The sequence below is a fragment of the Acomys minous genome (assembly GCF_964271855.1).
Source record: "Acomys minous genome assembly, chromosome: 5".
Classification (NCBI taxonomy): Eukaryota; Metazoa; Chordata; class Mammalia; order Rodentia; family Muridae; genus Acomys; species Acomys minous.
In genome coordinates this window covers 129,327,935-129,351,651 of record NC_140494.1, presented here as the reverse complement: position 1 = coordinate 129,351,651, position 23,717 = coordinate 129,327,935, and the positions used below count along the sequence as shown (strand labels likewise).

The following is a 23,717-nucleotide window of genomic DNA, read 5'->3' as shown; positions in this document are numbered from 1 at the left end:
TATAAGCCACCCTTCTAGACCCTCTGCTCATCTTCCCTGAGGATGTGCCCAGGGTAGATGACAAGGCTGATGGGGAGCTGAACAGGGCTGTAGCAGTGAGAACAGCTACAGCACTTCCATGGTTGCTCTGCGAGGATCCTGGGAAACAAATTTTAAAAAGGGAAAAAAATCAGACTGAAGGATGCTATAGATAGAAAGTGAGTTCAGCTTCTGGAGTATCCGGATGGGGGTACGAGCATCCAGGCTGTGCCCGCCAGCACCAGCTCTGCTCCGGTCCTCATCAAGTCCGGATGCTGAGTCAGAGACTCATCATCCCCTGTCCCCTGTCATATTTGCTTGAGTTTCTTTCTTTTTTTCTTTTATGTGCATTGGTGTTTTGCCTGCATGCATGTCTGTATGAGGGTATCAGATCTTGGAGTTACAGACAGTTGTGAGCTGCCTTGTGGATGCTGGGAATTGAACCCCGGTCCTTTGGAAGAGCAGTCGGTGCTCTCAACCGCTGAGCCATCTCTCCAGCCCCTTGCTTGAGTTTCTTGATGTTGTATCTTTAAATCCTCAAGGATCAAATTACTCTGGGGTCAGCATTAGCTCTGTGGCCCCCACCTGTACCCCCCAAGATTCACTCTACTGTTTACCTCAAAGATGTTTGGCAGGCAGATTGTGTTTTCTCTTCTGCAGAATGAAGTGGCCATCGCGGCACAAAGGCCACTGTGTGAGTGCATTGAGGGCTCAGGGTCAGCCATGAGGTCCCTCCAAGCCTGCGCTAGTGGGTGCGACAACCATAAACAGTGACAATGGAAAACCCGACCTCGAGAGGCTGGGAATGTTGCTCACTCAATTGGTAGAGCATTTATTTAATATGCATGAAAGCCTGTGTGTGTTAGAACCCCAGCACGTGTAAGCTGGGCAGGTGGTTTGTTTGTGGTTGTGTAGGTAGGCATGCATATGGGAGGCAGGGTATATGTTGCATGTGTGTGTGTGTGTGTGTGTGTGTGTGTGTGTGTGTAGGTCAGAGGTCAATGTTAGATGTCGTTACTCAGTCACTATCCACTTTATTTTATTTATTTATTTATTTTGAGGCAGGGCCTCTCCCTGGGACCTAGGGCTTAAAGATTAGGCTAGGCTGGCTAGCCAGGAAGCCTCAGGGATCTTCTTGTTTTCATGTTCTCAGTGTTGAGCACTGACCACAGCAGCCAGCTTTTCACAAGGATGTTAGGGATTGAACTCAGGTGGCAGGCGCTTTACCGGCTGATCGATTCCCTGCCCTCCTCTCCTCTTTCTGTGAGAGGAACAGATGCGTACCATTATTCCTTCCTCATCTCTTCCAGATTTCAAAGCACAAGCCACACAATATACAATGCTATTGTTTTTCCGTTGGTACCCTGTGGTTTCTTGTTTGTGCGTCTATTCAAACCGGAGAGATGCCTCAGAGGTTAAGAGCACTGGCTGCTTTTCCAAAGGTCCTGAGTTCAATTCCCAGCAATCACATGGTGGCTCGCAGCCATCTATGATGAGACCGGGTGTCCTCTTCTGGTGTGTAGATGTACATGCAGGGAAAACACTGTATAATAAATAAATAAATTATTAAAAAAAGAAAAAGCAAACGTGTAGAGGGTGAGGGTGGGGTGGTGGTGGAGGGGGTAGGGGTGGGGAGGGCCAGGCTTACTAGCACTGGCTGCTCTTCCAGAGGATGGAAGATACGTTCCCAGCACCCACCTCTAACTCTAGCTCCAGGGGATCTGATGCCCTCTTCTAGAGTCCTTAGGTACCTGAATGCACATGAGCAGACATATGCACATCATTAAAACATGAAACTAAGCCTTAAAAGCAACAAACAACACACAAGCGATCAAATAAATCTCTGCCTGCTCAAAGGTAGGGACCATGCCACTTAAATATGTTCCATTAGTCTATCCCTCCCGCCTCTGAGCGGGGTCCAGAGAAAGTGCTTTCTGTTCGCTTGATTGACTCGTAGCTTCCCTGAAGTGGCGGCTTAGAGGGTCCATCGTGGGATAAAAATGGAGACTCATCCCTCGGGAATTGCCCGCGAGGAAGCAGGGCGAACATGTTCCTGCTGGGAAATTGAGACGCAAAAGGCAGTGCAAGCAGGAAAGCATTGCTTACCTGCAGATTTTATGCCGACTAGGGGTTTCTATGGTGCCCTTGTAAGACTACGTGACTAGGGCAAACTTTTAGCTGCAGAGGCCATGGTGACCTCATGTAGGTGAGAGGCAGCCGTCTGTGGGTTTATTATGCTCCGCCCTCCGCCCTGCAGTTGTACAAATTAACTCCATTGTCTATAGAAATTAAAGAATTCGTAACTCTTTCAGCTGAAGCAAGCTAAATAGCACGCGATTATTCTTGAGGCTCTCTTAAGTGAGGACTGACGGTTTTAACGCAGAAAACCAAGCAAGCACAGTACATGCTGAATGGAAATTACTTATTGTCACATACAGAATAAGAACCTAGAAAGAATAGTTTAGGTTTCTTTTACTTTCTAGATTTTTAAATTTTATTTTTGTGTATGTATATGTATAAGTGGGTGCCCATGGAGGCCACAAGATGGCATCAGATCGCTGCCCCAGAGCTGAAGGGGTTGTGAGCCACCAAACACGGGAGCTGGGAACCAAACCCAGGTCCTCAGCAAGAGCAACACGTTCTCTTAACCACTGAGCCATCTCTCCAGCCCTGAATCTCTCCTAGCGGAGGACAGGTGCTTGCTAGGTTGCCTAGGCTGCTCTGCACCCCCTGGGTTCAAGCACTTCCCCTGCCTCTCGAGCAGCTGAAATTGGCAGTGCGCAGCACCAAGCCCTCAAAGCCCAGGCTTTTGAAGCCGAGCTCCGCCTTCTTCCGGTGCCCTTAATTGCCCTGGACGGGGCTTATCGAACATTAATGTACTTATGAATGGGCATCATTCATTACAGTCTGTACACCTGATGGTGTCAGGAAGGCGCGTGATGGGCAAGTTTTCAAGGCAAGGAGAGCTAGGGAAGAAAGGTGGGAGTGGGCAGTCCTTCCACGAGTGGGAAGGGGCGCCGCGTGGGAGCTCTCCCTGGGCTGCTTTCCGCGCTCCCCAGCCGACTTCCTCTTTAGAACCCCTCGTGAGCTGTTGCCCTCTTTGAAGTCTAAATCCTTTCATGTAACTGTGATTTTGGCCCTGATGCCTGCCGGCCTGTATCTCAGACTTGGCCTACACCTAGAGTCCTTGGTCCTGCCAAAGGTGTTTGGTTTTGTCAAGACGTAGCCTCGCTGTGAGGCCCAGGCTGGCCAAGAATTCTGTTTCCTCCTGTTCATAGTTGGGAATGCTGGGGTTATAGACATATATCGACATTCCTGAGTCAACCTTGAGGTCATTAAACTATAATCCTCGAGGGCAGACTTTCTAGACCATCAAATCTATCTATCTATCTATCTATCTATCTATCTATCTATCTATCTACCTATCTATTATCTATCTATCTATTATCTATCTATCTATCTATTATCTATCTATCTATCTATCTATCATGTAGCTATCTACCTTGATGCTCCTGACCAGAAAGGGAAAATAAAGCTTAATGTAACCAAATTTTCATAAGGAAAACATGCTAGATGCACACAACCAGTGCCCGGCACATAACAGCTATTCAATGCACTCTTACTATTATGGCTTTTATTAAACAAAATTCACACAGCACCAGTTTTGTGGCATTTAATATGTTTATATCTCTAGGTGGTTCCAAAACAGTGCATATATTTAAAAAAAATTATTTCATCTTATTTCTATCTATTTAGAGAGAGGCAGAGAACTTACACTCACAGTGTAGCTCAGGCCTGCCTAGAACTCACTGTGTACTTGAAATTGTGGCTGCCTTGTCTCGGCCTCTAGAATGCTGGGGTTATAGGTAAGCAGCACCCAGTCTGGTTTCCCCACCACACAGTTTACGGTGTTCTTTCAACTACATGCCCAGGCTTGCTTCTTCCTTTAAATCTCTTTCTGCTTTTCAAAGATAATCTTTTCTTCTTCCCTTTTCCTAGTTAGTGCTAGAGATTGAAGCTGGGGCCACAGCCATGTAAAGCATGCCTTCGATCACAGAGCTATACCCTAAAGCTTAGTCCATGGCTCTTGGCCTGACCGGCTCCCCTTTCTTTGCCTCAGGAGCTGGCTATGGGCCCCATCTGTTTCTTCGTGTGCATGTTTTCCCTACATGGCCACATCCAATGTCCCTACATGGCCACATCCAGTGTCCCTACGTGGTCACATCCAGTGTCCCTACGTGGCCACATCCAGTGTCCCTACGTGGTCACATCCAGTGTCCCGGCTCCAAGGTTCTCATCTTCCGGGGCCACTCAGAGGACGCCTTCTGCTCACCTCTCTTCCTGGTGTGGAAGGCATCACTGTAGTCTCCCCTTCCTTCTCTGGGTGTCTTCTTTTCTGCTTAGGTTACTCTTGTCACCTTGATGGCGTTTAGAACCCTTCACATGTGGCGCATGTGCCTTTAATCCCAGCACTCGGGGAGGCAGAGGTAGAGGCAGAGGCAGGCGGATCTCTGTTAGTTCAAGGCCAGCCTAGTCTATAAATCGAGACCTGGACAGCCAGGGCTACACACAGAAACCTTATCTCAAACAAACAAACAGAACTCTCATGTTGGCAGAAGACTGTCTCTAGAGGGTTTGAGGGGAGAGCTCACCCTGGATGTTGGCTCCATCCCATGGACTTGTGACCAGCTGCCTCTAGTCACCATCTCTTCCTGGCCATAATGGAGTACCTTCAAGCTGCGAGCCAAAACAAAGCCTTCGCTCCTATCCTGGCCGCCTTTGTCTGGCTGACAAGAGAGGAGGAGCCTCAGCCCAGGAATTCCCTACATCAGAGTGGCTATGGGCACGCCTCTGACTCTTCTTCACTGATGGGGAGGGCCTATCCCACCGAATGCACTATCCCTAGACAAGTGGTCCTAGGCTATATAAGAGAGGCAGCAAAGTACGTCCCTGTCAGTGAGCCAGCAGGCTGCACTCCTCCGTGCTTTCTGCTTCAAGCTCCTGCTTGGGTTCCTGTCCTGGCAGCCTTTAATGACGGGCTGCAAATTGGAAGCCATAAGCCAAACAAGTCCTTTTCCTCCGTTAGGTTGCTTTTGTGAGGGTAGTTTGTCATAGTGTGCCACCATGCCCAGCTTCTTTCTCTCTTTCTTTCTTTCTTTCTTTCATATACAGTGCTCTGCCTGCAGGTACACCTGCAGGACAGAAGAGGGCACCAGATCTCATTCTAGATGGTTGTGAGCCATCATGTGGTTGCTAGGAATTGAACTCAGGACCTCAGGAAGAGCAGACAGTGCTCTTAACCTCTGAGCCATCTCTCCAGCCCCCTTAGGGGCACTCTTTCTGCATCTCTGTAAGTCATTGACCATTCTTCCACTTAACAATGATGCTAGGAAAGATTTGTTTAAGACACTAATTTAAAGGCTAATTTGGTCCATAAGTGCATAAGCTCATCAGCTACAAGGCAAATTGTTCCAAATATGTTTTAACAACTTCCTGACAGAAAGAATGAGGGTGTAGTTTTATCATCAGCTTTAGCTCATTAAAAATAGAAGAGTTAAGATAAAACCTATTTTTATTAATATAAAAATAATTTCACAGATACAAAGAGCATTCATTTAACGTCTTATTTTTTTCCCCTCATTGTCTGTGGAACAATCACATTTTAGAGCAGAAAGACAAATAATTTCACTCATCATGATTTTTTTCACAAATAATTTACAGTCATCGAGAATACTAAAGACAGCCTCCCCCACCCATAATTTTAGATAATTAAAATAATTATCCGGCCAAAAAGCATTGCATGGCTTATAACGCAGTGAGTTCTAGAATTCCCAGTCAAAGGTTGAGGCTTAAACCTTCAAACTCTCACTGATTCCAAGCGGCTCTTCTGGCCTGTCCCCTCCTGAGGTAGGAGAGACACAGCAGCCACTCGGCATCGCTCCTCAGCCTCTCCTGTGGAGATTACACCTGGGGGAAGGGGCAGAAGAAGGGTAGGGCATGGGAACAAGAGCGGGCCACAGGATTAAAAAAAAAATATTTATTATTACTATGTTTTAGAGTTACACGTGTGTATGTGTGTCTGGTGGGCGGAGGAGATATGTGCACATGAGTGCAGGTGCCCTGAGGCAGCCAGAAGAAGGTGTGCTTTCCCCAGGGGTCAATATCACAGGTGGTCGTGACACTCCCTGTGTGGGTGTAGTTAGCCAAACTCCAGTCCTCTGCAAGGACGGTATGTACTCTTAGCTGCTGAGCCATTTCTCTAGCCCTGACATAATGCTATTTTAAATTGCATTGATGATTGATTGATTGATTGTGTGGTGTGTGTGTGTGTGTGTGTGTGTGTGTGTGTGTGTATGTGAGAGAGAGAGAGAGAGAGAGATGGGGGGAAGGGGGAAGAGAGCTCATGCCATAGCACTTGCAGGACCAGCCTCTCTCAGACTCGGTGAGGTCTTTACTCTGGGAGCCACCTTGCCTGCCAACCGTTCCCCTTCACCCACCTACTCACATACTTTTTGTTTTTGTTTTTTGAGACGGTGCCTCCTGTAGCCCAGGCCCTCAGCCTGTGTAGCCATGGATAATCCTGATTTCCTGACTCTCCCACCCCCACCTGCCTGTGCTGGAGAACAGGCGTATCACACCGTGTATCCTAAGGGGCCGCATCACTTGCAGCATCAGGCAGCTCCGGACAGTGACCAAGCAGCATGGCGGCAACCAGCGCGGATCACGGTGGTAGTTTAAAAAGGCTCATTGGAGCCAGGTGTGGTGGAGCACGCCTTTAATCCCAGCACTTGAGAGGCAGAGGCAGGCGGATCGATGTGAGTTCGAGGCCAGCTTGGTCTACAAAGTGAGTCCAGAACAGCCAAGGCTATACAGAGAAACCCTGTCTGGAAAAACCATTAAAAAAAAAAAAAGAGGCTGGTTGGGGTAGACAACTATGTATGTGGGCAATCTTGACCCAAATGAATGGAATTTGAGGCAGAATGGATGGTTCTGGAAGAGACAGGGCTTCATGTATTCGAGTAGAAAGGACTTTGTGTATCAAGAGTTTAGAAAGAACGAAGCAAGGAGTTCTGGAACCAACCAACCAACCAAACATATGAGTACATTTATCTAGCACCCCCTGCTTTAAGGTTTCGTTTATTTGTTTGACGTGGCTCCGGCTGACATCTGCAAGGATGGCCTCCAACTCCTGAGCCTTCTGTCTCTAGTTCCCAAGTGCTGAGATGACAGCATCAGGCCCTGTATGCGGGACTTGGAGTTAGAGAGAAGGAGGGAAAGCTAGACTGTGAAGGCTGGGTGTGGTGGCAAAGCCTGTAACCCCCCAACCCCGCCCTGTCCCCCCTCCACTCAGGCAACTGCGGCAGGGGGCCTACCGGAAGTTGCTGGGCAGCCTGGGTTTCAGAGTAGGACCCTGTCTTGGGGAAAAAAAAATTTGTTTGTTAAAAAAAAAAAGGATTTTGAGGAAAGCTTGTTTAAGCAGAGGTTTGGATCCCAAACTTACAGTGAATTAGCAGTAATTTTTGTACATGTCACTGAGACCTTCATACAAGAATGGCTTGACTTTTAAGGATGAGAGTCATCGAATCCTGTCTTCTGAGTAAACCAAAGCAGGTGACTCAGGCTTAATTAGGCCTTCACCCTTCTGATTGGATCTGAGAAGGTAAGCCAGAAGGCTAAGCGCCCAGGAGATCTAGGCAGAGGCTTACTCAGGAGCAGGCCCACCTCTGACACCGAGGAGAAGGGAGGAAGGCCCTCAGAGGACAGAGCCTGTGCCAGGTTGGGACACTGGGGGGCTGTGTAGAGAACAAGGCAAGCACCCCAAAAAGCAGAGGGAAACTGATAATAACAGAGCGCTGCTGGCCGCGTGCACCCTCAGAGATACCCGCCAGAGGAGGAGGAGGAAGATGCTGGCTGGGAAGAGGGATGACGGGACAGCGATGCTAACCCATCCGCCCTCTCATCAGCACCGAGCACACAGGCAGCACCAAAGCCTCTCCCTTTGCAGTGCTGGGGATTGAATCCAGGGCCTTCCGCAGGCTAGGACATATTTCCCACCCCCACTTTTTTGAGTCAAAACCTCACAGTCTCATATGTCCTAGATGACCTCGAAGTGTCTATGGGCTTCGGAGCCACAGAGTTTATGCAGTACTGAGGATGAACCCGAGGCTCGGCGCATGCTATGTAGACAGTCTGCCAACTGCCAATCCCAACATCCGCTGCACCCCTTTGGAGGGGTGTGGGCTTGCTGTGTAGCCCAGGCTAGCCTTAAACTTGCAGCAAAGCAGCAATATCTCCTCCTAACCTCTCTGCTGGGATTAGGCGCATGTGCTAGCACGTCCAGCTCCCCTCTCTCTAATTAAGTAGCCTTGGTAGCTACTTAATTCAACCTAACCATATAGGTGGGGCAGGGAGGTCTAAGTTTTTTGGGTTTTTTTCCAAGACAGGGTTTCTCTGTGTATCCTTCACTAACTTTGTAGACCAGGCTGGCCTCAAACTCACAGCGATCCACCTGCCTCTGCCTCCCGAGCTGCTGGGATTAAAGGCGTGTGCCACCACCACCCGGCAGTTTTTTGCTTTTGTTTTTTAAGGTAGGACTTATTCTTGAGACAAGCAGCTTTGGAAGAGACAGGCAAGAGTGACCCAGGGTCTGAAGACCCGCAGCTACGCCTGACGAGGACATTGACAGCCATCTACACACAAGGGGATGAGGTGACTTTACAGTGTGGCTGGCAGTAGGTAGGTAGGCAAGTGCATCAGTAAGATGGGGAGAGTGAGTCAGGCAGACTCATGGCCAAATTCTGTCTCCATATGATGGATGCAACTGTTGAGCATTGCAGTATTTATTACATAGTCACTGGGCTGACAAGGTCTTGGGAGAAAATGGTCATGATAAAATTCCTACATTGGACATAAAAAGCAATGTCATAAATAATAGTGGAAGTGTTGGAGGTTTTCTTTGTGACTCGCTGCCTCTGGTCTCCAGGGGGCCCTATGAGGCAGGTGCCACATTATCCTCTGCCTAAAGACGACAGGTCAGAGCCAAAGGGGTGCTAAAGAACTCGGGGAGGCACAGACAGATAGCTGGTGACATCTGCACAGCACGCATTCCCTCAGGGCAAAGGAAAAAATGTCATCTGAGTATGTATGCTTCCGAGGAGAAGAAAAAGCTATTTTCTGTGTCCGCAGTGACCACGACTGTTTTATGACTGTGTGGGGTCCGGTGCTTCATGGGAAATCCTATAGCCCATTGCATTAGCCAGGATGCCTATATGGGCTCCTGAAGACAAGTTCAGTGTATTCAAATGTCGGAGAGGAAGCCAAGGCAATTATAACTGAAAATTATGTTTTTAAGAGCAACTGTATACTAGTAATTTTATTTTCTTTTAAGTGCAAGATCTGTATTGCCTTTTTTGAGACAGAGAGAGAGAGACAGAGAGAGTGAAACAGAGAGAGATAGAGAGAGAGAGAGGCTGACTCACAAGAGCCAGGCTGGCCTTGAACTCACTGTGGATTTGAAGCTGATCTTGAACTCCTCACCTTCCTGCCTCCATCTCTTAAGTGCTGGGATAGCAAGCTTGTGTCCCCACAAGCAACGTGTATTGTCTATTATGATTAGCTAATCTAATCTAGTTTAATCTAATCTATTTTTGTGTGTCTTTAAAATTAGGGTTTCTACTGCCATAATGAAACAACATAACCAAAAGCAGCTGGGGAGGAAGTGTTTTATTTGTCTTCTGCTTCCACATCACAGTGCTTTATTGAAGGAAGTCGGGGCAAAAGCTCAAGTGAGTCAGGGGCTGATGCAGAGACCAGGGAGGAGTGCTGCTTACTGGCTTGCTCGCCCTGTTTTCTTATAGCACGCATGACCGCCAGTCCAGGGGGGTGGCCCCACCCACGACAGTTTAGGCTCTCCCACATCAATCATTAAGTAAGAAAATGCTCTTACCTACAGGCCGGTCTTACGGAGACATTTTCCCACCTGAAGTTCCTTCCTCTGAGTGCTCTAGCTTGTGTCAGGTCGGCATAAAACTAGGCAGGACAGTCTGTGCGACCTATCACCTTTTGATTGTCTGTCTGTCTATCTACTTATCTATCTATCTACCTATCTATCATTATCTATCTATAATCTATCATCAGTTTTTTTTTTTTTTTTTGCTGGAGATTGTACCCATGGCTTTTCACACATTAGGAAAATGGCCTACTATTGAGTTCTACCTTGTTAAGACCTCTGATCCTGGTGCCTCTGCTTACCAGGTGCAGGGATGACAGGCTGAGCCACTACCTAAAGATGGATCCCCAGGCTTCGTGCATGTTAGCAAGCACTCTGCCAGCTGAGCTACATCCTGGGCTCATCGTTCCATTCTGTTCTTGAACGAAAGTAAACATTATCCCCCGGCTCTCCTTCCTGTGAAGAGCAATGTCCAATGACACATATCTTGGCAAAGTAGTCAAAAAAGGAGTGACAGATGGTGTGAGACCTCATTGTCTACGGTGGTGCCACGGCCTGTCTGAGAATGCCTCAGCACTGGAGTGGACTGAGGGAGCACGGCACAGGAGTGTTAGACGCCGGGGGCTGCCCATCAGATGCTGCTGCTGCTGCTGTTGTTTTCCTTCAAGATAGGGTGTCTCTGTGTAGCCCTGGCCGTCCTGGAATCACTCTGTAAACCAGGCTGGCCTCGAACTCACAGAGATCCACCTGCCTCTGCCTTTGAGCGCCGGGCTTAAAGGCGTGCACCACCACGCCAGGCCCTAGATGCTTATTTTCTGAAAGCTGTTGGGAAGAGGAAGAAAAGAGCTTCCAAAATCAGTATGCAATGGAATTTTCTATCATGCTCCCTTGCTGGGAAACTGAATTTAGGATGAATGCATTTCGTTGTGAACTCATTTTAGAATTTCTGGCCACAAACTCTTTGGGGGGAAAAACTCTTTCTGAAGCAAGTCATATTGTGCTATCTTAAGTCTCGGTTGTGAGTTATTTAAACATACCCGAGGCTGGATTTGCCCTCTTTACATGAGCAGTTATGTAAGTAAGACATTGATACCCCAAAGAAGGAGCTTCTTAATATTATGTATTATGTTTTTTTTTTCTGGCTGTGCTTAGTTGTTGCTTAAAAACAAACAAACAAACTGGGTGCTGTGGCGCACGCCTGTAATCCCAGCATTCTGGGAGGCAGAGGCAGGCAGATTTCTGTGAGTTTGAGGCCAGCCTGGTCTTCAAAGAGAGTCCAGGATAGCCAAGGCTACACAGAGAAACCCTGTCTCGGACCCTCCCCCAACCCCTCAAAAAAAACCAAAACAACAAACAAACAACAAAAACAAAAAAACAAGCAATCACACAGGAGGGCAGGCTGTGCACCTTGCCTGGGCAGCACAGCAGAGCTGGCCATGGGCATGAGTTTTGCAGGTGAGCCAGCCCTAAGGGCGTGAATGCAGGAGAGCCATGCCTGCCCCTTGCCTGCTGAGCAGTGGCAGGACAAGGGAGAGATGCCCTCTTCCCCTCAGTCGTCCCTTACCACCTACGGCTTGTAGAAGAGCTGGCCCCGGGAGCACATGAGAGTGGGAGAACTGGCCCTGTCCCTCACTAGCTGTAGCACTCAGGAGAGTGGACTCTGAACCTCCCTTGGGCAGCAGGGTAGAGCTGGCCCTGGTTGCCGGGGTTGCTAATAAGCTGGGGCCAAACGAGTGAGAGTGGAAGAGCCTGCAGGCTGACCATCTCGGATACCTCTCAGGCCCAGGGCCAGGGCTTTGAATTGGCCCACCCCAACCTCTAGCCCATCCGGGAACTGCTGGAGTGCGTGAAGGGGCCGGTCCTACAGATAAGAACTACAAGACCCCCAGGACACAGGCCAACAACGGGGTACCCGAGAGGACTCCCAGTGAAGGTCCCCACAAACTTGCCTACAGGCCAGGCTAATGGAGACAGGCCCTGAACTGACACCCCTCTTTCTAGATGACTCTAGCTTTTGTTAGGTTCGCCAAGAAGTCAACAAGCACACTTGGTTTATACAGTGAGACACTGTCTTTAAAAACACAGCAAAGAGTGACCAGTGTCTTCCTTGCACTTCTCCACCACCCAGTCTTTCTTTTCTTTTCTTTTTGTTTTGTTTTGTTTTGTTTTTTTGAGACAGGGTCTCTCGGTGTTAGCCTTGGCTGTCCTGGACTCGCTTTGTAGACCAGGCTGGCCTCGAACTCATGGCAATCCTCCTGCTTCTGCCTCCCGAGTGCTGGGATTAAAGGCATGTGCCACCACGCCCGGCTCACCCAGTCTTTCTGAACACACAGCCACATGACAACTACACACGAAGCTCACCGTGAACCTTTGTGTCTGTGTCCTCTCCAGCAGTCCCAGCCATGTCACTGGCTTTTCCTCACAGTTCCCCTGTGGGAAAGCATTTCTTTTCTGTTCCCATGTGTGACCATTCCTAACAAGATGCTTGGCTCCTTGTTATTAGGAATTAGCTGCTTGCTACACAACCAAAAGATCTGGATGCCTGTGCGGCTACACTGCTGGGGTAGCCCAGGAGAAGACTAGAGACCTGCCTGTGTGTCCAGTGCGTCCATCCTGAATTCATCCTGTTGTTTTAGTTTGTTTTGGTTTTGTTTTGGCTCATATACTTCACATTCTTAAAAACACCATTCTAAAAAAATATTTTTGAACATTTGATTATTTTTATGTGCATGAGTGTTTTACCTGCATGTGTGTCTGTATACCACATACACACACGCATGCCTGTGGAGGCCAGAAAAGAGCATCATCAGATCCTCTGGGACTGGAGTTACAGATGGTTTGTGAGCCGCCATGTGGGTGTTGGCAATTGAACCTGGGTCCTCTGGAAGAGCAGCCAGCCCTCTTAATATCACTTTTAACCAACCTGTACCCTTGAGTTCCTTTTCTTTTGTTCATGTGTGCATGATGTGTATGCATAGAAATGTATTCCCATATGTGTGGACATGTGGAAGTTAAAGGGTGACATTGGGTGTCTTCCTCCATCACTCTGGCTTTTTGAGGCAGGGTCCCTCACTGGTCCCTCGCCATTTTAGCTAGTCCCCTATCCCTACCTCCCGAGTGCTGGAATTACAGGTAACCACCATGCCCACTGAGCTTTATAAGCAGGTCCTAGGGGTCTGATTTCTGGTCCTTGTGTTTTCATAACAAGCACTTTACACGCTGTGCCATCTGCCCAGCCCGTTCTTCGTTTTATTAGCTGAGTCGGCTTGCAGGCCAGTTTGATGCCCTGTCCATTATATCTTCTACATCAGTGCCAAGACAGGAACATTACCTCAGACGTGCAATGTTACTTTAGATAGAGGCAAACTCCCTGAAGTGTCAGGCCTCGAGAAGGTACAAATTATTTCTATTCAGTGACTGGCTGGCAGCTAATATTGTAACACTAAGTTTTTAAGACCTCTTTCCTGCCAGGAGGTGGTGGCGCATGCCTTTAATCCCAGCACTCGGGAGGCAGAGGCGTGTGGATCGCTGTGAGTTCGAGGCCAGCCTGGTCTACAGAGCGAGTCCAGGACAGCCAAGGCTACACAGAGAAACACTGTCTCAGAAAAACAAAAACAAAAACAAAAACAAAACCCAAAAATATAAGACCGCTTTCCTTTTATTAATTTTTATATATCACATTTATTTATCCATCTGTGTGTTGGGGGTGGGGGTTGGGTGCATGTGCCACAGTGCAAGTGTCACGTTCAGAGAGCAGCTTGCAAGAGCCAGTTCTGCCCTCCGCCATGTGGGCCCCAGGGGTCCAGCCCCTATCTCAGGCTTGGATGCCAATGCTGAACTTTCATTGATAAAAACCATTTTTAGTTTTACAGTTGTAGTCCATTGTGAGGGGAAGTCAAGTTTTCTTTCCTTGATAAACCATTTTTTAATAATAAACTCTTCCAGCATACAATAATTTGTGATAATTCTTGCTTTGGTAATTAAAGTAATGTCTGGCTTAGAAGTACAGACTTGCAAGGCAAGCACGTTATGCACCGAGCCATCTTCTTGTCTCCCTCAAATATATGGTGGAAATTCCCAGAGAACCTTTCGCCATAGGATTGAATCCAGTATGCCTTTACAGACTGTGCACACACACCAGGTGGTATGGGAAGAGGAATCACACGCTATTACGTCAGATCTCCATGAGACAGGACTTAAGGCCACTACCTCCTGGTCACCATAGTCGTTTTTACAGGTGTCTAACCATTTGGTTAAGGTGCGTTAGGCTGTACTGGCGAGGAGAGAGCAGAACCCGCGAGGAGAGAGCAGAACCCGCGGTCTCTGCCTTTGCTCCTCCAGCTTCATTTTTTCCTTTGTGCCTTAGAGCTAAAGCCCAGTTTCTAGCACTTGCCAGACACTCAGTGTATACAGTTAGCCGAATGAATGCTATATTCATTAGCTCTGTGTGTGTGTGTGTGTGTGTGTGTGTGTGTTGGGGAGAGTTATTACTTTACAGGCGTGGAAATTGCAGAACACCTAAGACCACGCATACATAACTACACGGATCGAGGATTCCAAGTCCAGCCAGACCTGTCCAAGTGCCTGCACAGAGCTGGCCAGCTTCCTCTGAATTGAGAGGCTGAGGGGAGGCGGCTAGACCGGAGCCCCTGCATCGTGTAAGGTCTACGTAAGAGCTGTGAACCAGACGCACAGTGAGACAAGCATAGGTGGGATCCCCCACTTCGCTTAAATCCCACCTACGGAGAGGAAGCAAAATTGTGAGTGGATCCTGCTGAGAATCCAAGGCAGGGCTGGAACTCTCTGGGAGCGAGGCAGAAGGTAGGAGGAGGGCTGGGAGGAAGAGAAATGTAGCATTTTCTCTTGGGAAGCACGGGCGATTCCTTCACACACACTTATTGCTCAGAGGGTTCCATCACCTGTGCAGGTGGGGCGACGGAAGGAGCGAGCTCCCCCCAGCCCCCCCCCCCCGGACTGCAGTCTCACCCCTAACTTCTCCTCAGTTTGAAGTGAAGAGAGTATTTAACTATTTTGATGGGAAGCAGGCTTGGACAAAAGGGATGCTAGGATTCCTGGGAGGATGACGGGTGGCACTGCGACCTGGAAAGCTGGTCTTTGACCCAAGCATCCTTCCTTACACCTACCTCTGCCTCCAAGTCGACGCGCCCTACCACAGGGCTGAGGCTCCAGTACGCAAGTCCCCGCCCGCCGACTCCCTGCTGCGGACTGGGTGGGGACCCGCGGCGCCGCGGAAAGGCTATTTTGGGTGTGGGAACGCGGCGGGAGGAGGAGGGGCGCCGGCTGGCTAGGCGCGGGCGCGCGGGGAAAGCCTCCAGCTCGGGCTGCCACGGCAACCGCGTCCAGGCAACGCGCCCGGAAGCCGCTCTGGGCGGCGCGCGGTGGCTCGCGCCGTTCCCGGGTGGGGGAGCCGCGAACCCCGGGCCGGGCCGCGCGCGCGCGCGCGCGCGCGCTGATTGGAGCGCGGGCCCGCAGCCGGGTTCGTCCCGCACAGCCCCGCGCTCGCGGCCACCGCACCTGGAGCGCCACCGACGACATGGGCAGCCGTGGCGCGCCGGATCCGCGCGCAGGTGAGTCTCCAGGGTGGCTCCCCTTCCCACGCGTCTGGGCATCCTCTGGATCCAAGCAACGGGTGCTCTAGCAGGGACCTTTGATGTGACCTTGGAGCAGCCACTCCACGGATAGGCATGGAATAGTGCTGGGGAGAGTAGAGTGAGGGGTGAAGCTGCGCCTGCCCCGTGTGACACTCTGGACACGAGGGGGTTAACTGCATGCTGACGCGCAGGGCTGAAGTTAGGCGCAGAGCGCAAGTGGCATTGCATCTTCGCGGGGGCTGCAAGCTAGCAGGCAGCAGAGGCCCCCCGAGGGACTGTTTGAGGAGAAGGTGTGCAGAGTTTGTCAAGACTAGGAACAAGCCTATCATTCCCCACCCTTCCCCTGTTGGAACTGAGTGACCTTGGGTGGGTTAGCCACATTGCTCCCCCGCGGGTTCCGTGGTTCTCACCCTTTGGAAGGAAGGACTCTGATTGTTTCCAGTGGCAGCACAAGGTTGTTTTGCTGGTACTGGGAGCTGAGGAAGGGCCCCTGTGGGCATGTGAGACTTAACCATGTTCATTCCTCAAGAGGTTTTTCCAATGTGGGTTCCCAAAGTGGCAAGAGATGTTACCATTTTATGGAAGATTATGGAGGGAATAGTCTGTGGCCCAGAGAAGGTCTTTAAAACGCATAGACTAAAATCCCTCCGGTGCCCCTAAATCCTGAACCCAACCAGGGCTCAAGCTACTGAATACTCCCCACCCCACCCCCACCCCCGTAGTTGATTGGATAGGAAACTTTGTCTGAACAGGTAAAATCAAAACCCAGTAGTGGCAGGCAGTGGCAAATTAAGTGAGTCATTTTTTCAATGTGCAGAAGCTTGTGTGTGTGTGTGTGTGTGTGTGTGTGTAACGCGCGCATGCGTGCACTCAGCTTACAGTCTATGTATGCTGTTGTTAGAGGTTATTTCACAGAGATAATGCTGGACTGGGATGGATCTAAAGAGGGAATCTAGAGAGAAGTGGGGGACAAACATTTGCATTTGCTCTTTAAAGATTTGGGGCTGGGGGCTGGCAAGATGGCTCAGTGAGGTGAAGGCCCTCACCACCAAACTTGATGACCTGGGTTTGATCGCTAGAACCCACACTGTGAAAGGAGTGAACCATCCGGCCCCTACAAATTGTCCTCTGACCTCCACACCCACACAAGGCACACAAGCAAAAGGAATAAATGTAATAAAAATTAACGAATGAGGCTTCTGAGAGTAAATATGTTCTCTATTAAGAAATGCACATTGTATCTGCCTTGGAGTGTGTGTGTGTGTGTGTGTGTGTGTGTGTGTGTGTGTGTGTAGAGGTGACTTACAGGCTGTGGTCTTTCTTCTAATGTTAGCACTATCTGGTACTAAAAATTACTCGGAGGCTGTTGTCCATATTTTCCACGCATAAACTTCTCTTTCTGCCGAAAGGACACAGCAGAGACCCAAGATTCCTGTCACAGGACGGTTGAGATGCCTCCGACTTTTTGTTTCAAGGACCCTCTTGATATTCGTGGGGCCCTGACTTGCTCTGTGTAAAAATGTGGGCTGGGAAGCCAAGTTTTTAGTTCATGAGTAAGCTTCTGCCAGCGAGCCTACCTGAGGGCTCAGACATCTTTAATGGTTTACATAGTAGACGTCTGATCAGCATACAGATACGAAAATCTTTGTCATCCAAGCCAGTGGACCTAGAACCCCTCAGGGAACCACATAAGCCCTGGACCTTACAGCCGTCATCGGCAACGGTCTCCCGACTCTGCAGGCTGCTAACCCAGGTGACTCTTCTGTCACGCAGTGTCTCCTTCTTTGTACCTGGCAGCCACACTCCTGTGCTTTCATCTTCCTGTCTCTGCGTCCACCTCTCCTTTTCCCTTACACCAGAGTGTGAGCACTGGACTCTCCCCCAGAACACGCCCACCTTCTGGGTGGGATCTGCTGGTCGTTGTCACCTCCGCTAACTCTTAGGATGCGGTACTGTCTCCTGGAGGCCTTCCTTGTGTTTCTGCCTTGGCACTTCCTAAGTCTGGTGGCACTTCAGAATCCCTGGGCACGTTTTGAAAGAGACAGGGCTCATTTAGACTTTCTTGCATATCAAAATGGAATCACTGGGATGGTTTAAAAAGACCTTAAAAACCCCAAACAAATGAATGAATGAACTCCTTTCTGTAAAAAGCCAGGCTTAGGTCAGCAAGATGGCTCAAGCAGAAAAAGGCACCTGTCACCAATACGGACAACCTGGGCTTGGGCCTCAGAGTCTGCGTGGGGCTGAAGGAAAGACCTGGATCTTCTAAGTTGTTTTCTGACTGACACATATTACTTATACATTTTTAAAATGTCTTTTTGGTTTTTTTTTCTTTTTGTTTGTTTGGGTTTCCCCCCCTCCCCTTAAAAGGAAGAAAACAAAACAAGGAGGAGGAGGTGGGAGAGGGAGAAGACAGCTGGTTGGGTGACTATTGCTCACTCAGGCAAGGAAACCACATCACTTGAGGTTGGGAAACAGTCAGAAACAAAGACCCAGGGGCAGCTAGTTCTCTGTGGGTCATGGGTTACACTGAGGCTGGTCCATGACCTTGCAGTGCCTCAGCCTTGACCCCTATGGCTCCGCCTTGACCCCTATGGCTCCACCTTGACCCCCATGGCTCTGCCTTGACTCCTATGGCTTCTGCCTGCATTTTCCTTCAACTACTAAAAGTGTACACATGCCAAGTCTCGGAAAATTTTCACCTTTAAGAGCTAGGACTTGGACTTCTTCCCACTTCACTGAGTTTTCTATTGTGCCTGGCTTTAACCATCGCCGGGGACTCTGTCCGCTTGTCCTTGGCATTGCAATGTAGCTTCAGCCAGTCTTCAGGGCTCCACATCTTCCTTTAGCACATGTGAACTCTGAAAAACTCAGCCTTTTTGGTCTTGGCAGGTCGGACACATTGGCTTTTCTCCCCGCCCCCAGCACCCCCTCTTTCCTAGTAAAAAAGAAAGTTTTTTTTTTTTTTACTATGTAACCTTGCTAGCAGGAACTCATTATGTAGACCAGGCTATCCTCAAAATTCAGAGTTCTGCCTGCCTCTGCCTCCAGAATGCTGAAACTAGAGGCATGTGCCACCGGATCCAGACGCAGACTTCATCTATTTCCTGTCTCCGATCTCAAATCCACTGTCATCGCCTGTATTTTCTTTCTCTTGCCTGCCAACTTATCCAGGAGATAAGTTGGACTGGCTCTGTTTTGAATTGATGCTGGCCTTAATTTCATGAAGGCGTGCTTTTCTATAAAACAAAAGAATCCTCTTCTTCGAGAACTCGGGCTGCATCCACTTTGCTCTGCGCCATGGCTTTTCCGTCGCTTAAACTCCCGGCTCCCTTTCGGAGAAGGCAGCCTTTGGTGGAGGATGGGGGTGGAGGGCGGCTACATTCTCCAGGACTGCCTCACCTCAGTGTAAATCCACCGGTGCTCTCCTTAGTATCTCCAAGTGCTTCACTCGCGGCCTCTTCATGTCCGTCGTCGTCATCATCATCATCATTATTGGTCTGAAATTCAGGAGCATCTCTGCGTCTGTCCCAGATCCAGCCTAAACCCACCCCACACCCTCACTCCCTCACTCCGGTCCTTTCTGCTCCGACGGGGAACTTGTCTCTCTTGTCAGTTTGTCATTCTCCTTTGCCCTTGGCTCCTCTTTCCTCTGCCCTATCCGTAGTTCTAGCATTTAGTCATCCTCCTGTAAGCAATGGCGCCAGGGCAGCTGTTCTGCCCACCACGGCCCTCTCTGGTGAAAGAAGTCATGGCCGTCGCAAACGTGTGGCTAAGGAGCTCACAGGACATGACTAGTGACACCAAGGACCTGGCTTTTTATTCTCTCGTTTACTTATTCTTGAGACAGCCTCTCTCCGTTAGGCCTGGGCTGTGCTTGGCCTCACAATCCTCCTGCCTCAGCCTCTCAAGGGTGCTAACTGCCCAGCTTGAACAGAGTTTTCGATTTATGTGAATTTTAAATGAACTTACACTCAATTGAGATAGCCACAGGGCGCTGTCGTCGGCTGTTGTGTGGGGGAGGGCAGAGCCTGTGGTAAAGCTGGGTCTGCTGGACTCACAGAGTTCCTCTCCTTTGACTGGACACTTGGGGTTTGTCTTTCTGTGGTAACTGCCCCTGCAGAACTGAGCCAAGGGTCTGGCCCTGTCCGTGGTTGGTGCCCTGCTGCCCTCCTGCGCCTCTCTTGGCGTCCATCTTTATCCCCTGCTAAGCAGGTTCCTCTCATCCCTCATCTGGTGCCTTTCTCCCTGGGCCCTAGCTGTGGGGATTCTGAACTTCTTCAACAACTTCTTCTTCTTCTTCTTCTTCTTCTTCTTCTTCTTCTTCTTCTTCTTCTTCTTCTTCTTCTTCTTCTCCTTCTCCTCCTCCTCCTCCTCCTCCTCCTCCTCCTCCTCCTTCTTCTTCTTGGGTTTGGTTTCCCCTCCACCCCTCTTTGCCTTCTCTTCTCTCCTCCTCAGCTTCAGTGTCAACTCGGAGCTCACCTTCCTGTACCCCAGTGGGAGTCGGTGTTCTGTCAGCTCTGCGAGGCCAACACTTCTAGTGGAGGGGCTGTGGGATGACTCCAGGCGCGGAACGCAGGAGCGGAGCTGAACCAGGAGCTCAGGTCTTCAGGCCTGGTGTGCTCTCCCTCCCCTGCTATGCTCCTCCCCCTTTAAATTGTTTTTTTTTTCTTTTAAATCTTAAAGTGATTCAGATTTACGGAAATGCTTCAGCAATAAAGCTGAAGAGCCCTGGTCTCTCTTTCAGCCACATTCTATAAATATTAACTTTCAGCCACACTTGTTTTTATCTTTCCGGCACTTTCTCCCACTCTCTTTTTGCATCTATTTGTGGATGTGTGTGTATAGACACGCACTTAGCTTGTAATTTCTCCTGCACCATGCCAGAGCAACAGGGAGACAGTGTACCTGCACTGTCCCAAATGCTTACACATATATCTCCTTTTAAAAGGTTGTTTTCTTGCACAGCAGTTGTCAAAATCCGGAAATTAAGTTTGAATCAATGATAATCTCTAATCTACATACTATTCAGATGTTTAATAGTACTTTATGTAGAGTGAGAGGAAGCTCATCTTAAAGGGCTTTGGTTTAGGAGTCAGGATCCAATCTGGGGTTTAAAAGCAACCCATTTATTTTGTGTGTGTGTGTGTGTGTGTGTGTGTGAGCGCGCACCAGCATGTGCATGCACATATACATGTGTGTATATATTCATATTCCTAAATACAACCCAAACAGTCTATATAATGTTTCATGTATGTGTATGTATGTGTGTATGTATGCACGTGTGTATGTGTGTATGTGCGTATTTATGTGTATGTGTGTGTATGTGTGTATGTGTGTATATGTGTGTGTATGTGCGTATTTATGTGTATGTGTGTGTGTGTGTGTATGTGCGTATGTGTGTGTATGTATGTGTATGTATGACCATTTGGTGTTGGATAGCCAGTTGATGTGCTCTTCCCTGAGGAAGTCTGTCCCTCCCACTCTCGGCATTCCTTAGCTGCCTTTTGGTAGGGTTGAGGCCCTGTGTGCTTTCCTCATCCACTTTAGCACTTCTGTTATTGTTATCCTTGTTAAGTTCATGTTTTGCAATCATATTGGTGAGATTTTATGCGTGTAGCTTCTGACATTACCAGGAGACACCGTCTCATGGCAAGGCCCCTGAAGCTCTGTTTCCGTCTTTTTTTTCTTCTTTTGTTTTATTTGTTTGTTTGTTTTTGAGACAGAGTCTCTCTGTGTAGCCTTAGCTGTCCTGGACTCGCTTTGTAGACCAGGCTGGCCGCGAACTCACAACGATCCGCCTGCCTCTGCCTCCCCAGTGCTGGGATTGAAGGTGTGCGCCACCACCACCCGGCCTGTTGTTTTGTTTTTTATGACCTTGACACTCGTGAAGGGTCCAGTCTGGGTGTGTTGCAGGATGTCCTGTGATTGGGCTTGTTGTGGTGGGCTGAGTGGGACGCTGTTTCCTGCCCCCATGCATGCCCAGTGGTTTCCTGCTCTCACCCTCCTCTTGGAGTCAGCTTTTGAGCCGAGGAGCTGTGCTGACTCTGCTCCTTGTCACAGTTCCCGGGCTGGCTGTCACCGGTGGAGGTTTCCCCCTCACAACCTCCTTCACTTTGTCCCATCCTTCTGACCTCATATCTTTTCTGCCTGGAGAGGTGTGGGGTGAGGGGTCTCTGCATGTTGGCATTAGTGATTGTCCCCCTCCCACACCAGCTGCTTTCCAGCGAGACCCCTCATGCTTGCTCTTGGCCGCTGGTCACCATCCACGCTGTCCTCCCTGGCCGCTGGTCACCGTCCACGCTGTCCTCCCTGGCCGCTGGTCACCGTCCACGCTATCCTCCCTGGCCGCTGGTCACCATCCACGCTGTCCTCCCTGGCCACTGGTCACCATCCACGCTGTCCTCCCTGGCCACTGGTCACCGTCCACGCTGTCCTCCCTGGCCGCTGGTCACCGTCCACGCTGTCCTCCCTGGCCGCTGGTCACCGTCCACGCTGTCCTCCCTGGCCGCTGGTCACCGTCCACGCTGTCCTCCCTGGCCGCTGGTCACCGTCCACGCTGTCCTCCCTGGCCGCTGGTCACCGTCCACGCTGTCCTCCCTGGCCGCTGGTCACCGTCCACGCTGTCCTCCCTGGCCGCTGGTCACCGTCCACGCTGTCCTCCCTGGCCGCTGGTCACCGTCCACGCTGTCCTCCCTGGCCGCTGGTCACCGTCCACGCTGTCCTCCCTGGCCGCTGGTCACCGTCCACGCTGTCCTCCCTGGCCGCTGGTCACCGTCCACGCTGTCCTCCCTGGCCGCTGGTCACCGTCCACGCTGTCCTCCCTGGCCGCTGGTCACCGTCCACGCTGTCCTCCCTGGCCGCTGGTCACCGTCCACGCTGTCCTCCCTGGCCGCTGGTCACCGTCCACGCTGTCCTCCCTGGCCGCTGGTCACCGTCCACGCTGTCCTCCCTGGCCGCTGGTCACCGTCCACGCTGTACTCCCTGGCCGCTGGTCACCATCCACGCTGCCCTCCCTCCGTCTTCCTTCAACCTCCATAGTTCAGCGTATTTTGAATATGCTGCTCAAAGCCTGCTCCCCTTATCTGTGCTCACACTGTCCTGCCATCTGCCTAGTGACCTAGCCTGGCTCTTCCTACTCGTGTGGTCCTCCCCAGGCTCTCTACTCCCGTGGGCGGCTTGCCAGTGATGCTGCCTGCTGTATAGAAGGTCCGGTAGCATGGGGGCGTCATCCTGTTCAGCACTGTGGCAGCTCAATGAATATTTGTTAAGTGGACTAAATTATTCCTTTCCTTTTTCACATGTGTGAGTGTGTTGTATACGTGTATGCTTAATTGTGTGCGTGCGTGCGTGCGTGCGTGTAGGCCCAAGTCTCACTCATTCATAATTGTCCCTCCACCTCACTAGTTCATGGGGAAGGGCCTCTCAATCGAACTCAGAGCTTGCCGATGCGGCGAGTCAGGTTGCTCCGGGGATCCTGTCCTGCCTTCCCAGGCAAGAATTATAGTTGGGCTGGCATTTATGTGGGTTGTGGGGAACCTCGCATTTCAGAGAGAAGGGCTTTAACCACAGAGCTTCCCCTCCCCCCCAACCCACACTGTAGGATTTGCTTCAGTCACTAAAAGCAAACAAGTCCTCAGAATGACTGAGGCACCCTGTGCAATGACTGGAGAATGTGGGGCCTGTGCCCAGGAGAGAGTCAGGCCTTTTAATATGCTGTTAGGTTTCTCTACTAGTTTTTTGGTTTGGTTTGGTTTGGATGGTTGGTTGGTTGGTTTTGGTTTTTTTGTTTGTTTGTTTGGTTTTTAGTTTTGTTTTTGATTTTGGTTTTTGGTTATTTTCGAGACAGGGTTTCTCTGTGTAGCCTTGGGTGTCCTAGACTTGCTTTGTAGACCAGGCTGGCCTCGAACTCACAGAGATCGCCTGCCTCTGCCTCCCAAGTGCTGGGATTAAAGGCGTGAGCCACCACCGCCCAGCCTCTGTACCACTTTTTCCCCAACCATACATGCTCATTATACCCAATTGCGAGGTCATGGGGGCGAGGAGGTCATCAGGGGAAAAGATTCCACCTACACCATAGAAATGCCTTCTCAGTGTCTGAGGAAGGTCCTTGGTTGGTACAGTGCCTTCCTCCGCAA

At 50.0% G+C, this 23,717-nt stretch overlaps 1 protein-coding gene across 2 annotated transcripts in view; it reads left to right on the top strand.

The window, feature by feature from the left end:
• Positions 1–14,671: 14,671 nt before the first annotated feature.
• Positions 14,672–23,717, top strand: part of FAM81A (family with sequence similarity 81 member A) — a 52,920-nt gene continuing 43,874 nt past the window's right edge. The window contains exon 1 of one of the 2 annotated variants that reach the window (XM_084783427.1): positions 14,672–14,788. The gene's annotated coding sequence lies outside the window, so the exon portion shown is untranslated. Of the gene's footprint in view, positions 14,789–15,335; positions 15,556–23,717 lie in introns of those variants that run through there. The other variant, XM_084783426.1, reaches the window with a different exon arrangement.